This window comes from Triticum dicoccoides, chromosome 6A, assembly GCF_002162155.2.
Source record: "Triticum dicoccoides isolate Atlit2015 ecotype Zavitan chromosome 6A, WEW_v2.0, whole genome shotgun sequence".
In the NCBI taxonomy this organism is placed as follows: domain Eukaryota; kingdom Viridiplantae; phylum Streptophyta; class Magnoliopsida; order Poales; family Poaceae; genus Triticum; species Triticum dicoccoides.
In genome coordinates, this window is record NC_041390.1 from 425079582 (window position 1) to 425085344 (window position 5763).

Sequence of the window (5763 nt, forward strand, 5' to 3'; positions counted from 1 at the left end):
CCTCCCCCTCTCCCTCCCGCCCATGGCGCCGCCCTCCCCCTCCCACTCCCTCCCCGGAGACCGGGTCTCCTCCGGCGATGACCGCTGGTCTGGCTCTGAGAGCTCGGCCTCCACGCGCTCCTACAGCGAGGTGGCCCGCACTCCACCTCCGGCGCGGCCCCCGTGACTGCGACGGCGGCTCCACAGCTGCCCGCCTCTGCTCGCCTCGGCCCCCGCTCGGAGATACATCGCGTCTCCGGCGGCGCCACGGTTGACGCTGATGGCTTCCGGCAGCCGCGCAGGCGGAACCGTCCCCAACCTCGCCGCTCGCCGCTGCCGGCCCCCCCTCCATCGCGGCGCCCGTGCAGCCCCTCCTCGAAGGAGGTCGCCGGGCTCTGCTTCCGGTGCCTCGACCACCGCCATCGCGTCCGCGATTGCACCAATGACATTCGGTGCAGGCGATGTTTGGTCTCTGGCCACGAATCCCGTGGATGCGACGAGTTCCACCGGCGCGCCGGCCGCGCCCCGCCCGCTGCAGCCGTGTACGCCGCTCCCCGCGAAGCACAACGCTCCCCACCTCCAACTCCGGCAATGCCTGTGAACATGGCTGAACCAGCGCGCATCATCATGTCGCGCTCCGTCGAGATGGAGGAGGTTGAGGAGGTGCTGAGCCGTGTGATGGTGGCCACCATCATGGGAACGCGGCCCCAAGTGACCGCCGACGATGTTGCCCAGCTCCTGTGCTCCATGTTCGGCTTTGAAGACGGAGACTTCACCACCCACCTGCACAAGCCTGAGGATTTCCTCATCATCTTCGGCTCTCGTGCCTCCAAGGACCGCATGAACGGTGACCACTACATCCGCAGCCCGCGCTTCTCCCTGTCGTTACGCCCATGGTGCAAGCTTGCCCATGCCGGCTCCGGCGGGTTTGAATACCGCGTTGAGCTCGAGCTCCGCGGCATCCCCGCTAATGCCTGGCATCTCACGACGGCGGAGCACATCCTTGGTACTAGCGTTTGGATTGAGCGCCTTCACCCCCTGACGCATTCCCGTGCGGACCTCACCACCTTCCGCCTCTCCGGTCGAGCTCACGACCCGGCCGCCATCCGTCGCGCCGCCATACTGGAGATTGTCGAGGTTACTCCGAGCCGCTCTGCCTCCTCCCCCCCCCCTCCCCCCGACGGTCACCACCCTCACTTACCCGATCGCCATCGCCCTCGCCCGCTCTGACGTCGACCACACCCACGCCCGCATTGATGCTCCGCCCGCTGGCGAAGAGGGTGGCGATGATGCCGATGTCAGCGCCGACCCCGGCCCGAGTCGCAGCCGCCATCGCCGCCGTGGCCGTGGCCGCAAGCGCCGCCGCACTACTGCCGCGCCGGATGGACGCGCTGATGGCATGGCTATGGACACTGCTGGCTGGACGCGCTCTCGTGGCCAGCAGCGTGCTGATGGCGTGGCCGTCGCCGCTGCCTGGTTCGGAGCCTGCGCCGCCGCGTGTTCCCTACCGCCGCCGGCGACTATGCCCCCCTCGGACCGGTGCATGGATGCCTGGCCCACCACCCGCGCTGCGGCTCACCCCCCTCGTCATAAAGCCAAAAGAGGAAAGAGGGGAGGAAAGAAAAAGCACGCAAGAAAGGAGGCTGCGCTTGCCAAGGCTGCGGCGGCAGCAGATCCCAGGCCGACAGGATCGCATCAGCGGTTGGCCGTGCATGTCGCTGCCCTAGCTGGCTCCCAACCGCTGGTGCCAACTCCCCCGACAGGATCGCCTCAGTGGGAGGACATGCATGCCGCTGCGCCAGCTGGCCCCCATCTGCTGGAGCCAACCCCCCCACCCCCGTGACGTCGGGCCCGACGAGACCCCGTCACTTGTGTTGCCTAGCGACCTGGTGGGCGCGGTCCCCGATGACGAGCCCACCTGCAGCGAGGTCCCGAACTCCCAGCCAATGGCGCCACCCATCACTGTTGTGGATGTTGATCCTCTGTCGGGGCAAAACGTCGCTTTGCACGCATCAACGCCTGCCGCCACCGTCCTGCATGCTGGCCAATCTGCGCGGACGGACGCGCGTGATCTCCAATATGATGCCGCCTTGCCGCCACCCCATGGCTTACTGGTTACTGCTGCTGAGCCTGATTGCCAGCCCGCAAGCTCCTCGGCAGCCCAAGCCCAGGTGCGGATCCTCCAAAGGCCCCAAAGCCCGGACGGCCCATCAGATGAGGAGGCGATTCAGACGCCAACACCCACCATCAAAAGCGCGACACGCTTTGCGTCCCCCCTGTCACGCTCCGCCACAGCCGCCTGCGTGCTCCCTCGACAAGCTCCTGGACCCTTGGTGACTTCCTCGCCGCGGCCACCAGGCAGCTCAGCTCGGTCCTCCCCACTCCTGGCCGTAAGCAAAGAAGGCAGCCGCTGAATTTTTCCCAACCTCGGCGCGGGCGCTCGGCCACCGTGGCCAAGACGAAGACCGGTGCACCGCCTACTACCGAACGACGCGCGCAGGTGCAGATACTACACACGCTCGGCATCGTCGGTGTGTATCAGGCGATCACCCCGGAAGCCATGAAAGCATACGATGATGTGTTTGCTGCGCCGATCCCCAAGACCGTCCTTGCGGCCATTGCGGCGCTGGTTGGACGCGAGCTCCCCGCCGACCCCTCCGTCGCACCGGTTACCACGGTCATCGCTGGTAGGCCGATCGAGGCCTAGCCGCGCGTGTGGGCCCCCTGTGTCGATCATGCTTTTATGGATCATGGCCTGAAAATTATCGTTTGGAATGTGCGCGGATTGAACGCTCGCGCTCGGCGCACCGCCATTCGCTCGTTTATTGTTTCTACCGACGCGTCGATCGTTTGCTTCCAAGAAACCAAGATGGAGTTCATCCACATGTCTACTATCCTTGAAACACTCGGTTCGGACTTCGATGACTATGTTTACCTGCCGGCGATCGGCACTCGCGGCGGTATACTGCTGGCCTGGAAGAGCAGGATGGTGACTGCTGACAATCACATGTTCAGCCCCAACACACTCACTACCCAGGTCTCGACTCCATCGAGCGCTGCTGCACCTTGGTGGCTGACCATTGTTTATGGGCCACAGCAGGATCATGAGAAGATCGCGTTCCTTCAGGAAATCTGCGACGTACGCGCCAATTGCGCCGGTCCATGGATGCTTTGCGGGGACTTCAACTTGATCTATCGAGATGAAGACAAGAACAATGGGAACATCAACAGACGCATGATGGGGCGCTTCCGCCGTGTTATCAATGACCTCGTGCTTAAGGAGGTTTACCTCAATGGTCGACGATACACATGGTCGAATGAGCAGACCCCGCCCACGCTGGTTCACCTCAACCGTGTCCTCTGCACTGCGGACTGGGAGGAGCGGCACGGAGAGTGCCACCTTCGCTGCCTCGCCTCGGTTGTCTCCGATCATAGCCCACTCATGCTTGACTGCTCACCATTGCCCCTAGTGCATCGGCGCTTTCATTTCGAGTAGTACTGGACGCGCATTGCAGGCTTCCAGGACGTGGTTGCGGCTGCTTGGAGTTCGGTGGACGACCCGAGCCCGTTTCGCCGCATCATGCGGCGCTTGCAGGCCACCGCGCGCATGCTCACGAGCTGGAGTGCTCGCGCCATGGGCAACATCCGCGACCAGCTCGCGATCTCGCGTGAGCTGCTCCTGCGTCTTGACTCGGCCCAGGAGCTCCGCCAGCTAACACCCCACGAGGACTGGCTCCGCCGACAGATCAAGCTGTCATATCTTGGCCTTGCTTCGCTGGAGCGAACTTTGGCGCGACAGCGTGCGCGCATCTCTTATCTCAAAGATGGCGACGCCCACACATCCTTCTTCCATCGCCAGTGCACCTATCGCAAGCAGAAGAACATGATCCACTCCCTGATGGTTGACGGCACCGTGCTCACTGATCATGCTGACATGGCCGCGGCGGCCTTCGCGCACTTCGATTCCTTGCTCGGGACCGATCGCCCTCGATATTGCGCCCTTGACCTGCAACACATCATCGAGCCGACCGTCCTTGACGACCTGGAAGCCCCATTTAGTGAAGACGAGATTTGGCAAGCCATAAAGCGCTTACCAGCACGCAAGGCGCCCGACCCTGATGGCTTTACCGCGGAGTTCCTCCGATCCTACTGGCCCGTCGTCAGGCATGACATCGTCTGCGCCTTCCAGCAGCTCCATGCGCTCCGGGGACGAGGATTCAGCTGCCTGAACCAAGCGCTGCTCACGCTGATCCCAAAGCGCGCCGACGCTGCCAGTCTGTTCGACTACAGGCCCATCAGCCTAATTCACCTCGTCGCCAAGATCTTCGCGAAGATGTTACCCCTCCGCCTTGCGCCCAAGCTGAATGACTTGATCAGTCCCATCCAGAACGCCTTCATCCCCGGGCGCAGCCTCCACGACAATTTCTTGATCGTGCGACAGTCGGCACGCCTCCTCCACCAGATGGGAGCCCCGCGCATCCTCCTCAAGCTCGACCTCACCCGCGCCTTCGACTCCGTCTCGTGGCCCTTTCTCTTCGAGGCCCTGCGTCGATACGGTTTCAGCGACCGCTTCCTCGGCTGGATCGCTATCCTGCTATCATCGGCCAGCACCCGAGTCCTTAATGGCGCGCCTAGACCTGCGATCTGGCATCGATGTGGACTCCGCCCTGTGTCACCGCAGCTCTTTGTGCTTGTTGTCGACATGTTGGGGCGCTTGTTCCACCGAGCTGCCGAGCTCAACGTTCTGCAACAGCTGCACCCCCGTCGCGCGATTCCCATCATCTCGCTTTATGCCGACGACGTCATCCTCTTCTGCCACCCCTCGCCTAGCGACACGTTGGCGGTCAGAGAGATCCTGCAGCTTTTCGGCCGTGCGTCAGGCCTGCGTGTCAACTTCCAGAAGAGCACGGCCACGATGATCCGTTGCGCGGACGACGAGGTCGCCCCGGCCGTCGCGACCCTGGGATGCCCCCTCGCGGAGTTCCCCATCACCTATCTGGGCATCCCCCTCACCTTGCGACGCCCGACGGCTGCCCAGCTGCAACCCGTCGTCGACAAGACTGCCGGGAAGCTGCCCACTTGGAAGGCGCACCTCATGAACAAGGCTGGTCGCCTCGCCTTTGTCAAGTCCGTCCTCGGTGCAATTCCCCTGCATCAGCTCCTTGTGCTCACGCCGCCGGAGAAAATCCTCAAACTCCTTGAGAAGATCCAGAGAGGATTCCTTTGGGCTGGCCGTGCCGATGCTCAAGGCGGCAACTGCCACGTGAATTGGCGCCGCGTCTGCCGCCCTACCAGCCTGGGCGGCCTTGGCATCCATGACCTGGAGCGCACGGGCCTCGCCTTGCGCACTAGATGACCTGGAGCGCACGCACAGATGGAAACAGAGCACGGGCTGGCCTCGACCTCCAGTTCTCAAGCGAGGAACATGCATTCTTTTTCGCGTCCACCTTCATGATCATTGGCGATGGTCGACGGGCATTGTTTTGGGAGGACCGCTGGATCAACGGATGATCCATCTCTGAGATCGCTCCTCAGCTATACGCCCTCATCCCCAAGCGCAGCCGCAAAAGCAGAACGGTGGCAGACGGCCTTCAGGCGCACCAGTGGGCTTCAGACATTCAGGGCACTCTTGGCATCCAAGAGATTGGCCAATACTTGCTAACCCCACCCTCTCTGCTGAACCGGACCATCTCCAATGGAAGTGGAATGCTTCAGGCACATACACCGCGCAGTCCGCGTACCTAGCCACCTAACATGGCTCTACATCCTGCCCGGCATGGCAGC

At 63.1% G+C, this 5763-nt stretch overlaps 1 protein-coding gene across 4 annotated transcripts in view; it reads right to left on the bottom strand.

Annotated features, from left to right (window-relative positions):
- Window positions 1-5763, bottom strand: part of LOC119317101 (LRR receptor-like serine/threonine-protein kinase FLS2) — a 20396-nt gene that overhangs the window by 3432 nt on the left and 11201 nt on the right. The window lies entirely within an intron of this gene.